The sequence below is a fragment of the Oncorhynchus mykiss genome, chromosome 20, assembly GCF_057628025.1.
Source record: "Oncorhynchus mykiss isolate SJ-2025 chromosome 20, ASM5762802v1, whole genome shotgun sequence".
Lineage (NCBI taxonomy): Eukaryota > Metazoa > Chordata > Actinopteri > Salmoniformes > Salmonidae > Oncorhynchus > Oncorhynchus mykiss.
The window spans coordinates 22,176,278-22,195,996 of NC_143041.1; the positions used below are offsets into that span (position 1 = coordinate 22,176,278).

General features: G+C 44.3%; 1 pseudogene across 1 annotated transcript; it reads right to left on the reverse strand.

The window, feature by feature from the left end:
• Window positions 1-16,729: 16,729 nt before the first annotated feature.
• Window positions 16,730-19,057, reverse strand: LOC110498759 (C-reactive protein pseudogene; annotated as a pseudogene). The gene has a single exon (XR_016489407.1). The product of XR_016489407.1 is annotated as a C-reactive protein pseudogene (transcript).
• Between the last annotated feature and the right edge of the window lie 662 nt (window positions 19,058-19,719).

Genomic DNA, 19,719 nt, shown 5'->3' on the forward strand with positions numbered 1-19,719 from the left:
TAGCTAATCATCTGGCTACCCAGACTATTTGCATTGCCCCCCGCCCCTCTGGAACGCTGCTGGTACTCTATGTTATTATCTATGCATGGTCACTTTAACAACTCTACCTACATGTACATATTACCTCAATTACCTCGACACCGGTATCCCCGCACATTGACATTGACTCTGTACCGATACTCCCTGTATATATATCCACACTATTGTTATTTACTGCTGCTCTTTAATTATTATCTCTTACTTTTTTCTTTTTTTTTCTTGCATTGTTGGTTAAGTAAGTAAGAATTTCACTGTATTTGGCGCATGTGACAAATCAAATTTGATTTGATAAAAATAAAATATATTTATATACAGTTGAAGTCGGAAGTTTAAATACACCTTAGCCGAAGACATTTAAACTCAGTTTTTTTTAAATTCCTGACATTTAATCCAAGTAAAAATTCCCTGTTTTAGGTCAGTTAGGATCACCACTTTATTTTAAGAATGTGAAATGTCAGAATAATAGTAAAGAGAATGATTTATTTCAGCTTTTCGTTCTTTCATCACATTCCCAGTGGGTCAGAAGTTTACATACACTCAATTCGTTTTTGGTGGCATTGCCTTTAAAATGTTTAACTTGGGTCAAACGTGTCGGGTAGCTTTCCACAAGCTTCCCACAATAAGTTGGGTGAATTTTGGCAAACTCCCCCTGACAGAGCTGGTGTAACTGAGTCAGGTTTGTAGACCTCCTTGCTCGCACATGCTTTTTCAGTTCTGCCCACACATTTTCTATGGGATTGAGGTCAGGGCTTTGTGATGGCCACTCCAATACCTTGACTTTGTTGTCCTTAAGCCATTTTGCCACAACTTTGGAAGTATGCTTGTGGTCATTGTCCTTTTGGAGGACCCATTTGCAACCAAGCTTTAACTTCCTGACAGATGTCTTGAGATATTGCTTCAATATATCCACATAATGTTCCTGCCTCATGATGCCATCTATTTTGTGAAGTGCACCAGTCCCTCCTGCAGAAAAGCACCACCACAACATGATGCTGCCACCCCCGTGCTTCACGGTTGGGATGGTGTTCTTCGGCTTGCAAGCCTCCCCCTTTTTCCTCCAAGCTTATGCTTGGCTGGTCATTATGGCCAAACAGTTCTATTTTTTGTTTCATCAGACCAGAGGACATTTCTCCAAAAAGTACAATCTTTGTCCCCATGTGCAGTTGCAAACCATAGTCTGGGTTTTTTATGGCGGTTTTGGAGCAGCGGCTTCTTCTTTGCTGAGCAGCCTTTCAGCTTATGTTGATATAGGACTCGTTTTACAGTGGATATAGATACTTTTGTACCTGTTTCCTCCAGGTCCTTTGCTGTTGTTCTGGGATTGATTTGCACTTTTCACACCAAAGTATGTTAATCTCTAGGAGACAGAACGTATCTCCTTCCTGAGCGTTTTGACGGCTGCGCAGTCCCCTGGTGTTTATACTTGCATACTATTGTTTGTACAGATGAACGTGGTACCTTCAGAAGTTTGGAAATTTCTCCAAAGGATGAACCAGACTTGTGGAGGTCTACAATTTTCTGTCTGAGGTCTTGACTGATTTCTTTTGATTTTCCCATGATGTCAAGCAAAGAGGCACTGAGTTTGAAGGTAGGGCTTGAAATACATCCACAGGTACACCTCCAATTGACTCAAATGATGTCAATTAGCCTATCAGAAGCTTCTAAATCCATGACATCATTTTCTGGAATTTTCCAAGCTGTTTAAAGGCACAGTCAATTTAGTGTATGTACACTTCTGACCCACTGGAATTGTGATACAGTGAATTATAAGTGAAATAATCTGTCTGTAAACAATTGTTGGAAAAATTACTTGTGTCATGCACAATGTAGATGTCCTAACCGACTTTCCAAAACTATAGTTTGTTAACAAGAAATGTGTGGAGTGGTTGAAAAATGAGTTTTAATGACTCCAACCTAAGTGTATGTAAACTTCCGACTTCAACTGTGTATATATATATATATATATATATATATATATATACACATATATATATATACACACATATATATACATATATATACATACACTGCTCAAAAAAATAAAGGCAACACTAAACTAACACATCCTAGATCTGAATGAATGAAATATTATTATTGAATACTTTTTTCTTTACATAGTTGAATGTGCTGACAACAAAATCACACAAAAATGATCAATGGAAATCAAATTTATCAACCCATGGAGGTCTGGATTTGGAGTCACACTCAAAATTAAAGTGGAAAACCACACTACAGTCTGATCCAACTTTGATGTAATGTCCTTAAAACAAGTCAAAATGAGGCTCAGTAGTGTGTGTGGCCTCCATGTGCCTGTATGACCTCCCTACAATGCCTGGGCATGCTCCTGATGAGGTGGCGGATGGTCTCCTGAGGGATCTCCTCCCAGACCTGGACTAAAGCATCTGCCAACTCCTGGACAGTCTATGGTGCAACGTGGTGTTGGTGGATGGAGCGAGACATGATGTCCCAGATGTGCTCAATTGGATTCAGGTCTGGGGAACGGGCGGGCCAGTCCATTACATCAATTGCCTTCCTCTTGCAGGAACTGCTGACACAATCCAGCCACATGAGGTCTAGCATTGTCTTGCATTAGGAGGAACCAGGGCCAACCGCACCAGCATATGGTCTCACAATGCTGGTGCATTGGTCTGAGGATCTCATCTCGGTACCTAATGGCAGTCAGGCTACATCTGGCGAGCACATGGAGGCCCCCCAAAGAAATGCCACCCCACACCATGACTGACCCACCGCCAAACCGGTCATGCTGGAGGATGTTGCAGACAGCAGAACGTTCTCCAAGGCGTCTCCAGACTGTCACGTCTGTCACATGTGCTCAGTGTGAACCTGCTTTCATCTGTGAAGAGCACAGGGCGCCAGTGGCGAATTTGCCAATCTTGGTGTTCTATTGCAAATGCCAAACGTCAAGCACGGTGTTGGGCTGTAAGCACAACCCCCACCTGTGAACGTTGGGCCCTCATACCACCCTCATGGAGTCTGTTTCTGACCGTTTGAGCAGACACATGCACATTTGTGGCCTGCTGGAGGTCATTTTGCAGGGCTCTGGCAGTGCTCCTCCTTGCACAAAGGTGGAGGTAGCGGTCCTGCTGCTGGGTTGTTGCCCTCCTACGGCCTCCTCCACGTTTCCTGATGTACTGGCCTGTCTCCTTGTAGCGTCTCCATGCTCTGGACACTACGCTGACAGACACAGCAAACCTTCTTGCCACAGCTCGCATTGATGTGTCATCCTGGATGAGCTGCACTACCTGAGCCACTTGTGTGGGTTGTAGACTCCGTCTCATGCTACCACTAGAGTGAAAGCACCGCCAGCATTCAAAAGTGACCAAAACATCAGCCAGGAGGCATAGGAACTGAGAAGTGGTCTGTGGTTATCACCTGCAGAACCACTCCTTTATTAGGGGTGTCTTGCTAAGTGCCTATAATTTCCACCTGTTGTCTATTCCATTTGCACAACAGCATGTGAAATTTATTGTCAATCAGTGTTGCTTCCTAAGTGGGCAGTTTGATTTCACAGAAGTGTGATTGACTTGGAGTTACATTGTGTTGTTTAAGTGTTCCCTTTATTTTTTTGAGCAGTGTATATATATAGTGACAGTCAAAATTTTTAACACACATACTCATTCAAGGGTTTTTCTTTATTTTGACTATTTTCTACATTATAGAATAATAGTGTAGACATCAAAATTATGACACATAATGTAGTAACCAAAAAAGTGTTAAACAAATCTAAATATATTTTATATTTGAGATTCTTTAAAGTAGCCACCCGTTGTCTTGATGACAGCTTTGCACACTCTTGGCATTCTCTTAACAAGTTTCATGAGGTCGTCACCTAGAATGCATTTCAATTACGTATTACCGCTTATCCGCTCATCGTTCCCTTATGCCATAGTTTGTACATTTCAATTGTCAGTACAAACCACATTTCTTTAAGCAAGTCAGCAAAATCAGCTATGTTTTTTTTGAAGGCAGTACATGCGGCTGAATGAACTGTTTCGCAGCCAGACAAGGCTCTGCTGATAGCCAGGTAGCGGTTGTAAGCGTTGTAAGTGTCCAACATGCTCTGCTGTTGGGACAGCTTTATGTAGGTCCTAACAGTTTGTGGGCACAATTTATCAGTTTGCTGGCATGCATAAAACTATTTTTTGCCCCACCAGTATTTACATGCTAAATTCGCCACTGTTTTTTTGTAAATGAGAAGTTCTGTTAAATTGACCTGACACATATAGTATTTCAAGTACTTGTGATTTTGACATGTTGAAGACTTTAGAGACATAGGTAGTTGACATAGGTAGATTACTGCACTGATCATATATACAGGGCCTCCCCTTGAAAAAAAATGCCTCCCCTTGAAGAATAGTCCCAGTAAGGTACTTTGAACATGGTTATTACCAAGGGCCTTTCTACTGACATATCCTCTGTTGTTGATGTTGCTTTATCTGTGTATATTTACTACCTTGTTACCATAGCACAGGGTAATACTGAATGCATTATAAAGAAACACCATATTACCTCTGAAGTTGGTATAGATTTTATTTAGTGGATTGCCTATTCTGCCTTCCTCTTGTAATGATTTAGCAAATGAAGGGCAACCATTGATGCCATAGCTCCAGTAAAGTTTAAAAAGGTCACATCCAAACGGAGAGCCCTTCGGATGAATGAGGAAGCTAATCAATTTAATAGAAATTGCAAAAAGGCAGAGCAGAAGTGGAGAAAGTCAAAGTTGCAGGTCCATTATGATATTCTGAGAGAGCAACTTGGCATATATAACAAGGCAATTAGAAATGCCAGACAGACACATTTTTTCCAACTCGATCACTAATAATCAGAATAATTTGAGAGTGCCCTTCTCGACCTGATAAATCCTACCCCCGCAAACCTATATGAACTTTGCTCCACATCTAAATGTGATGAGTTTGCAGCATATTTCAGAGATAACAAACATTAGGCTGGGTATCAGTCATGCCAGACCTGATGAAAAGTTTTATGATATGTGCCCTAGCCTTCCACACAAAGGCACTATGGATTTATTGTCCCTGGTTGACACAGACATGCTCAGGAAAGTGATATCACAACGGGATCGGTGTCCCTAAACCAGGACAGTTGTTGCTCAATATGCGATATTGGGACTAGAAAACGTTGCAAACAACAGCCAACTTTCCGGGACATAGACATGTCTTGTATGGGCAGAAAGATTACATTCTTGTTAATCTAACTGCAGTGTCCAATTTACAGTAACTATTACAGCAAAATAAAATACCATGCTATTTTTTGAGGATAGTGCACAACAACAACACACTTTTATTACGGCAACTGGTGTCACGTTGGTATGAATAGATTCGGGAGACAGGGGCAGGATGTGGAGCAAAGTTCAAGTATGTAATAGTTATATTTATTAAGCCCAAATTACAGCGTGCCTTGTAAAGGCACTGGGACAAAGACCAAACAAACACGTAACTAAACACAGGGTAGAATCCCAAAACAAAAGAGCGAGGAGTACCTAATGCTCTCCTATCTGGTCAAATGCAAAACAGACAGAATGCTGCAGCACGGGTACTGACCAAGAGCACATATTACACCGGTATTAAGGTCTCTGTACTGGCTGCCTGTGAGTTTTAGAATTAATTTTAAGATTCTTCTATTGGATTTAAATCAATCCATGATTGTGCACCCCAAAACATCTCAGACACGCTTTTAAGTTATATAAATAGTAGGTCTCTCAGGTCCTCTGGCACTGGCCTTTTAACTATCTCAAAGACTAAGACCAAGGGGCATAGAGAGGCAGCCTTTAGTTATTTTGTCCCCAGCCTCTAGAATAGCCTGCCAGAGAATCTGAGGGGGCCTAAACTGGACATATTTAAAAAATATTTTATTTGCTTTTCCTTAGGGTGCTTTTTAGTCGTTCAGTTATTGTTATTCCTTAGTATTTTTATCCTTCTATGTTTGTTGTGTACCAAATATTTAATTTTTTTGTTTTTTCCTGTAAAGCACATTGTGTTGCATTCCATGTCTGAAATGTGCTGTATAAATAAAGCTTGATTTGATTCATAAAGAGACACATATTGTTGGGATTACATTCTATCTAATGAATCTGTAACAAACGGTTCTAACATATGTTAAAATTGTGTGATGAAAATAAATATCCTGATAATACGTGGTTATTGTCACGGTCTTCCTCCTCTTCATCTGAAGAGGAGAGGCGAGAAGGATCAGAGGACCAATATGCGACGTGGTATGTGTTCATAGTGAATTTTAATAAAGAGAACACTGAACACTATACAAAAGAGTAACAAAAAACAATAAACCAAATACGACCGTGAAGCTACAAATGAGACCTGTGCTGACACAAGCCACTAACATAGACAATCACCCACAAACAAACAGTGCAACCCAGGCTACCTAAGTATGATTCTCAATCAGAGACAACTAATGACACCTGCCTCTGATTGAGAACCATACTAGGCCGAAACATAGAAATGCCCCAAAACATAGAAAAACAAACAGACTGCCCACCCAACTCACGCCCTGACCATACTAAATAAATACAAAACAAAGGAAATAAAGGTCAGAACGTGACAGTTATTACTGTATTGGATTAAACACCAGACACCCTCTTAACTTTCCAATGCACATTTCCATGTCTCTCACACACAGTAAATCAAATCAAAGTTTATCTGTCGCATACACAGATTAGCATAATAAAGCAGGTGCAGCAAAATGCTTGTGTTTTTAGCTCCAGCAGTGCAGGCGATGTCTTACACTAATACACAAATAACCCCACCGCCCCCCCCCCCCCCCCCCCAAAAAAAAGAAAAGAAATCAGCTTAATTTCTTAGAGATCTGTCACGCCCTGACCTTAGTATTCTTTGTTTTCTTTATTATTTTGGTTAGGTCAGGGTGTGACATGGGTGATGTATGTGTTGTTGTACTGTCTAGGGGTTTTGTATGTTTATGGGGGTGTATACTATCTAGGTGTTTATGTATGTCTATGGTTGCCTAGATCGGTTCTCAATTAGAGGCAGCTGTTTATCGATGTCTCTGATTGGGAACCATATTTAGGCAGCCATCTTCTTTGGGTATTTCGTGGGTTATTGTCTATGGTTAGTTGCCTGTGTCAGCACTATATTTAGCTTCAGTTTCTCGGTCACATTGGATTTTCTTTTTTCCTTGTTTTGGAAGAGAATGTGAGCCGGGTGCGCCATTCTCCTTGCGGAGATGGCGCAAACTTCTTCAACACGGTCGGTCCCTGGGATTGGGCTGGCCAACACAATTCGTTTTGCATGGAAGGAAAAGAAGATGGAGCCTTTAGGATGGGAAACATTTGGAAGGACCATCTTGATGGGGATCCTAAAGCTGACGGTGAAGGACGTGTTTTGCTTCCAAGGCAACTCATTGGAGGGAGCATACGACGTGGCACTACACACAGAGGAGAAACATGATGAGATCCTGAGAAGGGCATGAGCAGTGGGAGGTGAGAGGCCGATGTGTCACTATGAAGTAACCAGCTTGGCGAGGAACAACTTTAGGGTTGTGACTGTAAACATTTACAACCCATACGTTAAGGACGAGGAGGTGAGGGCCTTTCTGGGGAGATACATGGATAACATCTCCTAAGCAAGGCACCACAAAGACTCCCTAGGGTTTTGGAATGGGAGGAGAGGCTTCCAGGCCCTCCTCAGGGAGGACCCAAAGGGACATGGTGGCTACCTCCATCCTCCTGCTATGTTCTCCCTGGGGGCTGACAGGGGGACGTTGTTTTATGCACGTCAGCCCCCATTTTGCAGGCGCTGTATGGCCTACGGCCACATCCTCGCCTCGTGCAGCACAAGAAAATGCAGATTTTGTGGATCTGGGGAGCACGAGGCGAAGGATTGTGACGAGCCTAAGGCGTGCCACGGGTGTGGCTCGTCAGCACACCTGTGGCGGGGGTGCCCGGCTCGTCAGAGGTCATACGCGTCTGCGGCAGGAGGGGAGCAGGAGCGGGGGATGGGGGAAGAAGAGGAGGGGAAGGAAGGACACCTCATGACCAGAGTACAGGCCAAGAGGGGAAGGCCGCAAGGATGGAGGAGAAGCAAGAAGCGGCGGACGGAAGAGAGAAGGAAACGGAAGGCACGGGAGTCGGAGAACCGGGAAGAGAGGAGGGAAAAGCGACGGAAGAAGGCAAGCGAGTGGAGGAGCATGAGAGAGAAGAAAGCGAGGGAGGGGTGGTGGAGAAGGAGACGGTGGAAGGGCAAGTGGAGAGGGGGGAGGGGGGAGTGGGGGGAAAGTGCCCTGGTGGAAGAGATGAGGGGTATGGTGGAGGAGCTGGCAGGGGGAGGCTGGTATCTCTCCACTGCCGCCATCACCAAAGAAGAGAGTGAAGAGGAGGGTGCGATTGGCCGACAGTGAGAGGGAGGGGATGGCCAAGAGAGCGATGAGGGTGGGAGAAACCTCTGGGTTGCTGCTGGTTTCCCCAGGCCCTCAACTCCTGTTGGGTGGGGACCCACCTAACAAGGCCTAGGACTGGGTAGAGGAAGAGGTGGGGAGTTTTTTGTTTGGGGACTCAGCCTCCCCTATTTTTTTCCAAACCAGCTACAGCGCTGGGGAGGGGAGGAGTGTGGGGGTAGACCCAGGGTGCAGGGCACCCCGGTGCCAAACACTATTCCTGCATCCTGGGTTGGTGAGATGGAGGAAGAGGGGGGGACGTCGGGAGTACGGATGGTGTTCCCACCGGTAGATATGTAGCAGGGGAGCATCTGGTGAGTCTCCTGTTTTTGTTTTTTTCTGTCTGGGTTTAGTATTTGAGTGAAATGTTTGATGTTTTTAATTTATTCTTTCATGGGGTCTAATTTGACTTTTGTTAGTTTAAATGTAAGGGGTTTAAGGGATTTTGTTAAGAGGAGGGCGTTATTTGGAGGGTGTGGAGTTTGATTTTTGTTTTTTTTACAGGAGGTTCACCTGAGGGATGGAGGGGATGTTAGTAGGTTTAAGAGGGAGTGGGACAAGGGGGAATCGGTTTGGGGGTATTGGGGGGGTGCACTCATCGGGGGTAGGGATTTTGTGCGGGCACAGGGAGGTAAAAGTGGAGGGTTCTTTTGTGGTGATGCAGGGGAGGGTTATGGGGGTGGATGTCACGATAAGGGATTGTACATTTAGATTAGTGGTGGTGTATGGGCCACAGGTGGCGGCAGACAGGAGGGAGATGGTGGACTGTCCGGCGCCCCTGTGCGTCACAAATAGGACATTAGTGATAGGGGGATTTTAATATAGATTTAGGAGTAGGGGGGGATAGCAGTGCAGGCGATATCACCGGGCTAATGGCTTGCCATGGTCTGGTTGATTGTGGCCTGCCCACTACTCCGAAAATGGCCGGTCCTTGTAATCTTGCAACTTCAGGGGGGTTGCGCGGAGGCTCGACTATATTTTTGTATCCAGGTCTTTGGGTAAGTTGTCTGGGCAGCTGTTGCCTGTTTTCTTTTCAGATCACGACGGGGTGCTCCTGCAGGTGGGGTTGCCAGTCTGCCTCTTCGGTAGGGGGTACTGGAAGTTAGATCGGGATGTGCTGGAGGAGCAGGCTTTCGTTGACGCTTTTTTGGTTTCTTTTGGAGGCTTGAAGGCCTCCGGTCCATGTGCGAGGGGGTGTTAGAGTGGTGGGAATTGGTTAAGGTGAGGATTAGGGCTTTTATAATAGGGTATTGCAAGAGGAAAAAAAGGGAGGAAAGGAGGGAGGTGGATCGTATCCAAAGGTTAATCGAACTCGAGTACGAGGCAGGCAACCTCGGCGGGTCGTTTGACTGGGAGAGATCCGCAACCCTAAAGGCGCAGCTCAGGGAGCTGCAGGAGCGGAAGGCTCGAGCTTTCCTGGAGCGTGTGCATAGTGGCTTTCTAGAACACAATGAGACTTGTTCCGCTATGTTCTTTAAGTCGGTTAGGGCCAGACAGAGTAGGAAGGTAATGCATGGCGTTAGGGAAGAAAATGGTAGTATAGTTAGAAAACCAGAGGAAATGGTCAAGGTGACAACTGACCATTTCCAAGGTTTATTTAAGGAAAGGGAAATAGATGTAGAGCAGGGAAATATTTTTTTAGAACACTTGTCCAGGCGGTTGCCGGAGGACATTAGAGAAGTTATGGAGGCCCAGATCTCACTTGAAGAGGTTGAGACCAGTGGTCCTCGAAGTCTTGAAGGCCATCCTTGAGACGGGGGTCCCGGGGGGGATCAATGGCTGTTGGTGTGCTGTCACTTCTGTATAAGAAGGGGGAAGCAACAGACCTTGGCATTTGGCGGCCGATGACCATGCTGTGTGTAGATTACAAGCTACTTGCAAAGGTTTTAGCAGACCGGTTGCGTACAGCCCTTCCCTACATCGTCCATGAGGATCAGACGTGAGAGGTAGAGGGCCGCTCTATTAGATGGAACCTACAGTTAATCAGGGACTCCATCGCTTGGGTTGAAGATAGAGGTCCGCCTTTAATGGTAGCAGCGCTAGATCAGGCGAAAGCCTTTGATCGCGGGAATAGATATTTTATATTCAGAGTGTTAGGTAGATTAGGATTTGGGGAGAAGTTCATAGGATGGATACGTACATTATATGTCGGAGCGGGGTGCCGAGTTAGTGTAAATAGTCACTTGGGTGACGTTTTTGACCTCTCGTCGGGTCAGGCAGGGGTGCCCACTCTCGGGTCTCCTCTTCATTCTGTACATGGAGCCTCTGGGGGCTGCCATTAGGGCAGACACAGGGTTGGAAGGCTTGTTGATCCCTGGAAGTGGTGGGCTGCGTGTTAAGATGACGCAGTACGCCGACGACACTTCCTTGCTGCTGTGCAAGGACTCGTGCCTGACAAGGTCCCTTGCCATCATTGGGGATTTCACCCAAGCGTCGGGAGCGGTTCTGAACCATGCAAAGTCTTCCGTTAAGTTTTTCGGAAGATGGCGCGGTAGGACGGATGTGCCCGGGGGGTTATCTCTCTGTGAGGGGGCCCTGAGGATTCTCGGGGTCCATTTTGAGGTATCGCAGTGGTACGGAGAAAGCTAGTGATGTGGAGGGCTAGGTCTTTGTCTTTTATAGGCAAGGTCCTGGTCCTAAAGGTGGATGTGTAGCCGTCTCTTTTGTATTTGGCGTACATCTACCCACTGCTGGCTTGTCTGAGGAGGCCTCTAGTGAGGCTTGTGTTTCAGTTCATGTGGGGTGGCAGGTACGAGTGGGTCGCCAGGGCACGCATGCTCTGTCCCATCGGGGAGGGAGGTAGGGGGGTACCACATCTCCCCCTCAAAAGCTGGACGCAATTTTTGTTTCTTTCTTGTTAATGGAACTTGCTCATCCAGTGATACACCCGTCCGGTTACCTCCTGCGGGTGTTCTTCTCGTATCAGGCGAGAAGCGCAATGGTGTGGTCTAATACGGGTCCTCGGGCGGAACAGCTGCCGTGGCACTTTGGCCATGCGGCCAAGTGGCGCGGCCAAGTGGCGCACCCCAAGGTTGAAGTTGCCCGAATAGGTTTAGATCACAGGCACCTGTACGAGGAGGTCACACAGGCAGGGAGTCCGGCACCTGTAGTGGGCATCTCGGCAGTGGTCTGGGAGGGAGTGCAGGCGCGTGGCCTGGACAACAGGCTCAAGGACCTGAATTGGTTGAGCCTCCACAAGTGCTTGCCGGCATAGTTTGGCGCAATCCCCCACATGTCCTAGATTGTGCGCCATGCCTTTTGGGACTGTGCCTTTGCCGGAGTAGTATGGGCTAGGGCATGGGTGTTGTTAGGTTTGGTAAGAGGGGATTTTGTATTGACGTGGGCCAGGTTAGAGAGAGGTGTAGGGAGAGCGAGAGGGACAGATAGGGACAGGTGTCTGCTCTGGCTTCTCATTAGTCTCTTTAAACGGGGGCTGTGGGAAGCCAGGCAGAACATGGTTAAGACAGGGAGAGATTGGGGGTTGGAAGGGATTGTGAGGAGGGTGGAAGGAGACTTGAGGGGGAGGATGATGAGGGAGGAGAGGAAGTGGGGGCAGCATGCTGCCCGGGAGAGGTGGAAGGGGGGTTTAGGGCTGGGTTTCATTTAGATTTGTAAGGGGATAGATTAGGGACGGGGAGATAGGGAAAGGTAGTTTGTAGGATGACGGGTAGGGAAGATGCTCCCCTGAGGTTTTGTTTTGGGGTTTTTGTTTAGTTAAATTAAAATACCATTATTGGAGTATGAATGAAAATTATGAGTTGTAAAGAATGAATGGTATTGAACGTAATAAATTATTTAAAAAAATATACATATATTTAGCTTCACGTTCGTTGTTTTTGTAGTTTGTTTTAAGTGTTTCTTCGTCTTCATTAAAATAAGATGTATTCATCTCACGCTGCGCCTTGGTCTCATCCATTCAACGAACGTGACAGAATGACCCACCAAACAAGAACCAGGCAGCGTGAGAAAGATGAACAGCGATTAATGGGGAAATGGACCTGGGAGGAAATACTGGATGGAGCAGGACCCTGGACACAGCCGGGGGAGTATTACCGTCCAAAGGAAGAGTTAGAGGCAGCAAAAGCTGAGCGGCGATACTACGAGGAGAAGTACTGAGGGGAAAGGACTCTGCAATGGAAAAGCAGGTGGAGAACGCACAGGAGGAACGGCAACATTATGAGGGTACACGGCTAGCACTGAAGCCCGAGAGGCAGGCCCAAGATTTTTGGGGTCACAGTCCGGAACCTACCACGACGGGTCACACTCCGGAACCTACCACGACGGGTCACAGTCCGGAACCTACCACGACGGATCACAGTCCGGATCCGCCAGAGTCTCACTCCAGAGTCTCACGCCAGAGTCTCCTTCCAGTCCAGATCCGCCAGAGTCTCCCTCCAGTCCGGATCCGCCAGAATCTCCCTCCAATCCAGAGGCGCCACTCACTACAGACTCGACCATCAGTCCAGTGGCGTCCTCTAGTCCGTGGTCAGCGGTGAGGGTTCCCGCTCCAGAGACATTAAGTAAGTGTGAAGTGGAGCGGGGTCCACGTCCCGAGCCAGAATTGCCATCTCGGATTTATGATTTATGCCCTCCCATATAGGTTTAGGTGTGGCCGGGAGCCCGCATCTTTGGGGGCGGGGGGGTACTGTCACGCCCTGACCTTAGTATTCTTTGTTTTCTTTATTATTTTGGTTAGGTCAGGGTGTGACATGGGTGATGTATGTGTTTTTGTCTGTCTAGGGGTTTTGTATGTTTATGGGGGTGTATACTATCTAGGTGTTTATGTATGTCTATGGTTGCCTAGATTGGTTCTCAATTAGAGACAGCTGTTTATCGTTGTCTCTGATTGGGAACCATATTTAGGCAGCCATCTTCTTTGGGTATTTAGTGGGTTATTGTCTATGGTTAGTTGCCTGTGTCAGCACTACATTTAGCGGCACGTTCGTTTTGTAGTTTGTTTAAGTGTTTCTTCGTCTTCATTTAAAATAAGATGTATTCATCTCATTAAAGCTCCTTCCCAGCTTTAATGCACCTTGGTCTCATCCATTCAACGAACGTGACAAGATCAAATAACATGTCAGCTAAATAATGTTGTAGGAATGCTAATCTTATCTGTTTCTAACTATACCGAACAAAAATATAGCGCATGTTTATGTTCTATTATGCACAACAATCGTATTTCTCTCAAATTTTGTGCAAAAATTTGTTTACATCCCTGTTAGTGAGCATTTCTCCTTGCCAAGATAATTCATCCACCTGACAGGTGTGGCATATCATGAAGCTGATTAAACAGCATGATCAATATACAGGTGCACCTTGTGCTGGGGACCACAGGCCCCTCGCAGATTGTCACACAACACAATGCCACAGATGCCTTAAGTTTTGAGGGAGCGTGCAATTGGCATGCTGACTGCAGGAATGTCCACCAGAGCTTTTGCCAGAGAATTGAATGTTCATTTCTCTACCATAAAATATTTTTTGAGAATTTGGCAGCACGGCCAACCAGCCTCACAACCATAGACCACGTGTAACCACGCCATCCCAGGACCTACACACCCAGCTTCTCCACATGCGGGATGGTCTGACACCAGCCACCCGGTAAGCTGATGAAATTGTGGATTTGCACAACCAAAGAATTTCTGAACAAACTGTCAGAAACCGTCTCAGGGTCCTGACTTTAGTTTGGCGAAACCGACCTCAGTGGGCGAAAGATCACCTTTGATGACCACTGGCATACTGGAGAAGTGTGCCCTTCACGGATGAATCCCGGTTTCAACTCTACCAGGCAGATGGCAGACTGCGTGTAATGGCGTTTTGTGGATGACGTGTTTGCTGATGTCAACGTTGTGAACAGAGTGAACAGAGTGCCCCGTGGTGGCGGTGGGGTTATGGTATGGGCAGGCATAAGCTAAGGACAACGAACACGATTGCATTTTAACAATGCCAATTTGAATGCACAGAGATACTGTGATGAGAACGTGAGGCCCATTGCCATTCATGTTTCAGCATGATAGTGCAAGGCCCCATGTCGAAAGGAACTATACACAATTCCTGGAAGCTAAACATTTCCCAGTTCGTCCATGGCCTGCATACTCACCAGACCCATTGAGCATGTTTGTGATGTTCCGAATCAATGTGTTCGACACCGTATTCCAGTTCTCGCCAATATCCACAACTTTGCACAGCCATTGAAGAGAAGTGTAAATACATTCCACAGGCCTCAATCAACAGCCTGATCAACTCTATGCGAATGAGATGTGTCACGCTGCATGAGGCAAATGGTGGTCACCAGATACTGACTGGTTTTCTGATCCACAGCCATACCTATTTTTTAAGGTATCTGTGACTAACAGATACATATCTGTATTCCCAGTCATGTGAAATCCATAGATTAGGGCCTAATGAATTAATTTCAATTGACTGATTTCCTTATATGAACGAACTGTAAGTCAGTAAAATATTTGAAATTGTTCATGTTGTGTTTTATATTTTTGTTCCGTGTACATAAAGAATTTCAGAATATTGAAGTGACCAGGGTTCAATGACTCTATATATGGGGCAGCAGTCTGGAAGACGCAGGGTAGAGTACCTGTTGGTAGTGGTCTATTGACTTTGTAAGGTGCAGGGCAAGGGTACCGGGCTGAGGCCGTCTAGTGATGAATGTTCAACACACTGAAGCCTAGAGATAGAAGCCGTTTTCAGTCTCTCCTTCCCAGCTTTAATGCACCTCTAGTGTTCCCTTGTTAGATGGTAGCAGGGTGAATAAGCCAGTAACCATCCAATGCATGTAAAATATATACAAATTAATTTTAAATTCAAATTAGGTATTCATACTTTTTTATATTACTCCAATATTGTGAACTGTATATCATGTTATACAGTGTCTTGTTAGGATTAAACAATAGTTGTTTTATGAAGACAATAGCAGGCTGAACATCCACATTTTAACAGATGAACATTTCTCTTAAAAAAATGATCCATCTGTTTATTGCTCACATGCCAGAGCTCACATGGATAGCTCGTAGCACTGTCTTGCTTATGCAAATATGTTTTGCCTGGAAATCTATTTGGAGTTGCTCGAAGGAATCCAGAACGGGCCTCCTTCTGTCACCCCCACCGGCTCTGCGGGCCTCCATTGCGCCGTCTATCTCCTCTCGTGTGGAAGAGATTTCACCAGCTCACACACGCAGGGACGGGCAGCGAGCTGCACGCACCACACTGCGCCGCCTCAGACGGCCCCACCATGGGCGATTATGCAGATCTCATAATCAAAACATATGTGACTCATTTTAAACATCAATTTGTTCATTATTTGTTCATTATTTTTCAATTTGTTTTATTATATTGTACATAATCCTATAAAATAATGTTTGAAACAAATATGATGATGGTTGATTGTGTATAAAGGGTTTTAATTTGTATTTTGGGCACTAAAGTATATTCTTATTATTGAATAGGTGAAAAACAGTGCCTAGATATAGAACAAAAACACTAAAGGTTGACATTTAAAATACCATAAACCTTTAGTTCAGTCCAAAGTAGGCTAATGAAATATAATTATTTGTTCAGAAATACTCAGAAAATATTCTTAATCACTAATCTCTACTCCAATATGGGATGAATTTATATTTAATTCATAGTGCATCTGATCTAAAAAATATCAAATAAAATACTTTACTTAAAAGTTAACCTTCCATAAGTCAAAGTAAAGACAATATGGTGATATGGGGGGTATGAGTAGGGAGTGTAGTGTTATGGGGGTCGGTGTGTGTGTGTGTGTGTGTGTGTAGGCTGGGAGGCAGCTAGCACTCCTCTTGGGCAGGGATGCGATTGGAGAGAAAGGAGGAGCGGAGAAAGAGTGCTTGGAATGTGAGGGCTGAGGAGCCTGCCTGGGCAGATGGTCCACAAAGGTGTTACCACACAGTGAGTGGGCAGTGCGATTGATGCATTGCAACATTCAAGAAGGTGGAATATTTGGCTGCTGACCCGCAGTCAGAACTCATTTGCCTTCCCTCCCAACTAATTTAGCTGCTGCTGCAGGAGATTGAGTCCGAATAAGCACACACACACACACACACATTCGGAACGCTGCACTTTCCCGCCCTCTGGGGAGCCTATGCTGTGTGTTCACTGAAAACGTCTTCCTCTCTAAGGAGGTGGAGGGGAGGAGGTAGAACATGTTCATAGTGAACAACAAGCATACTACTACAGTACATGGTGGCTACTAAGTCTGCACAGGGACTTATTACTATTATTATACCTTTATTTCAACAAGGAACACAGACTGAGACCAAGGTCTCTTTTACAGCTGGGCTCTGCATATACATGTTTACACATACAGTTTAGGTACAATGATTAAAAAACTAAACTAAACAAGACAAACAAAACCATCACAGATAACACAAAAAATACAGCAACAGATTACATTTACACATTAAGTGTAAATTAAGTTATTCCAGGACTATACCCTTCTTGTCACAGTGAACAAAAGTCTATACTGTTTCTGTGGTGTTGTTCCTTTTAGAGTTTACAACATATAGGCTAATAAACATGTACAAAGGCAATTTCATTTTAGAACAACAATTTAAAAGAATACAAGTTAAAACAATGGAATAAAATATAACAACAATATTTAATATTGTGAAGGTCTCACCAGCATTATAGGTAGGCTATAATACAAATAGGATGCTCAAAAAGTTCAAATACCTATTTTCTCTTAAATAACACATACTTTAGTTATGCACATGCCAGGATTAAATTTCAGACCCAAAAGCATTCTTACATCAGTTTAAACATAGACCATTTATGAGAGAGTGTGCTAACCAAAGGCAACATTATGGCAATGGTATGTCTCAAAGCACAGTTAAATTATGAAGTATAATAATGAATCATTAGTGGGATCAAAGGCAATTTAAATCTTGAGCATAAGAATGCCACACCATTCGTATGTTTGTGTGAGGGGACACACACAAACAAACTCTAACACACATTTTTTAGTTGTAATGTTTGAATAATTTTTGTTGTATTGTTTGTAATATCATTGTATTATACATTTGTGTGACTGTCCTTGTATATCAGTGTATCAATGTTTTGTTACTTGTCATGTTGTGTTTTTTGTGGACCCCAGGAAGAGTAGCTACTGCCTTTGCAAAAGCTAATGGGGATCCAAATAAACAAATTAAATAGTCTTCTTCGTCGCTCACTGAATAAAAACTCTAGCATATACTGCCACCTTGTGGTTAAATTCGGTACATCAACAATACATTCCATTGAAATTAGTACTCATCAGCCACGTGAGAAATTTATAAAAGGCCACATAAAAAATGTAATCATGCTGAGAGCAAAAAATGCATTATCTCTGTAACTAAACACCAGCTTAATTTTAATACTGTACGTAAATTGTACTGAATATTTGTGATAATTAGCAGGTTGCAAAAGGCGACTAATAAACTTCCACTGTGAAATAAATGTCAACATTTTGGCATCTTGTTTCATAAATTAACATCTTGAATGCAATGCTTATAAAATATGGTTAATCTCACCATCCATGCAGCAGGTGAGTGGACATACTGTATCTACAGTATCCTATAAATAGTGGATGTCTAAAGAAGAATTGTGTTGAAAGAGGATAGTGCTATACATGGTGTTTACATGGTGCCTGTCTGGTGAAGGATCTGGTTTTGACCTGCATTAGACTATTTAATGATCACAAAATGCAAGTCATATTGTCCTATGAACCACTGATATTTTGTGTTTGAGCATAGTTCATTGACTGCATAAAGTGTGAACGTGACTAAACCTAAGACACCAAACTAAACAAAAAGGTCAGTAGCAGTCCAGCACAGACACACAAATGTATCACATCCGCATTTGTTTGTGATTCCACTCCGAGTCAATCATCATCCACCACAATCACATTCACGTTCAGCTGGTACTCAATGGTGGCCCGTCAAAGATGTTTCTCTTGGTGAGCTTATGTCCATAATGCAGGGCTTGGATTTGGCTCCTCGGTAAGACATAGTCCCACATGTTGAGGTCGGTCACCTCCCCCACAAAGCTCTGCAAAGCCTCCAGGTCTCCAATGTGTTTGTCTGCTCTTGCCCCAAGAGGACGGTCCCCGGCTTGTACAGCTGGTAGGTGCTGCGGCGGCCGTCCACCCAGAAGGCAGCCAGCCCAGTACGGGACTCCCAGGTGAGGCAGAGACTTGTTTTGAAGGTGGTGATGGGCGGCAGGTGGAAGAAAGCGCTATCGCCGCTCAGGTAGAAGGCGATGCGGCCATCTTTCTTGTGCCACACGTTGAGCTCGTCGTAGTCGGTGGTGCGGTAGGCAAACAGGATGATCTGCCGCTCGACTTCCAGCTCAGTGGCCACACGCATGCACAGAGTGAACGTGCGCAGGCCCATTTCCTTTTGGGGGATGAGCACCATGAAGCTGAAGTCTGTCTCATACGGAAAGACCAGTACCTTCCTGCCCAGGTCAACTGTAAACAATACCACAAACAAAATCATCAACAATAACATCATCAACTTAGAGCTGAAGATGACAACAGTATTGTAGCAAATTAACTGACTGGAACTTGAACCTGGGTTCCTCTGACTGTCAGTCCAACACCGGTGATACAATCTTCGGCAAAATCATTCGCAAGGAGATTCCTGCAAAAATATTATTTGAAGATGATAGGAGATGATGATATCATCTTCAAATAATATTTTTGCAGGAATCTCCTTGCGAATGATTAGGAGGTCCAGACCCCTTGACGGTCATTACGTTGTACTACGATCACAACAGTATAAAAACAGCTTTACATGAGCTCACTTGAGGAGGTATGCACACGTAATGCTTTGAAAGTATTATGATATGAGCTATTGGATCTACTATTTGGGATTTTACCAATAACAATTGTATGACATTATTTTCTGTATCTTCTATAAAATAGTTATGTGATACAAATAAATAATAATAGCTAGAATAATCCAAATTATTCCTCTATTTTCCATAGCCTACCAACCAAAACATACCTTCATTGGCTGACGATACCCAGTAAGACTATGGCACTGGCAGCTATCTTTTCACTTGAGAATATCTACCACAGCAAACACATATCATAATGGCAAAAGATGCCACAAAGTAATTGTGAAAATAATAAATAGTAGTAAATACATCATATAGTATAAACTGCATATTCTATAACAAAATGCTTCAACACACACAAAATACTAACAGAATTGCTCTATGATG